Source organism: Brassica oleracea, chromosome C7 (assembly GCF_000695525.1).
Source record: "Brassica oleracea var. oleracea cultivar TO1000 chromosome C7, BOL, whole genome shotgun sequence".
NCBI lineage: Eukaryota > Viridiplantae > Streptophyta > Magnoliopsida > Brassicales > Brassicaceae > Brassica > Brassica oleracea.
The window spans coordinates 1,782,692-1,783,085 of NC_027754.1; the positions used below are offsets into that span (position 1 = coordinate 1,782,692).

A 394-nucleotide genomic window follows, 5' to 3' on the forward strand; every position below is an offset into this window, starting at 1 on the left:
TTGAAGGAAAGAAAGACAAAAAAAATAGCTGGACATACCAATGGAAACAGTCCTCTCAATCCTTCCTTCAATCCATTTACATGGACTCGAGTTGCAACAGGAGCAACCTCAGTATTTCCATCCAGAATCTTTTGATCCATTAACCGTCCATGCATGATGCAACAGTACATTGTTGTGTCTCTTCATAGCTTGGAATTCATCAGTTCTTCTCATAAACACAATGTCCACCGAGCCTTGTATCACGGCATACACGGCTGTTATGAATAGATTAAAACAAAGCGAAAAAGTAAGCAGAAATAAAGACTTCGCTGTTTTAAAAAAACCGATGCGAGATTAGGTTTAGGCAGAAGACCTATCCCTTTTCCATATTCAAGGGATGCCCAAGTTACTATCT

The 394-nt window shown here is 39.3% G+C and overlaps 1 pseudogene; it reads right to left on the reverse strand.

Moving 5' to 3' along the window:
- The window catches only part of LOC106302332, a 1,218-nt pseudogene extending 1,078 nt beyond the window's left edge, over positions 1-140 (reverse strand).
- Positions 141-394: the final 254 nt, after the last annotated feature.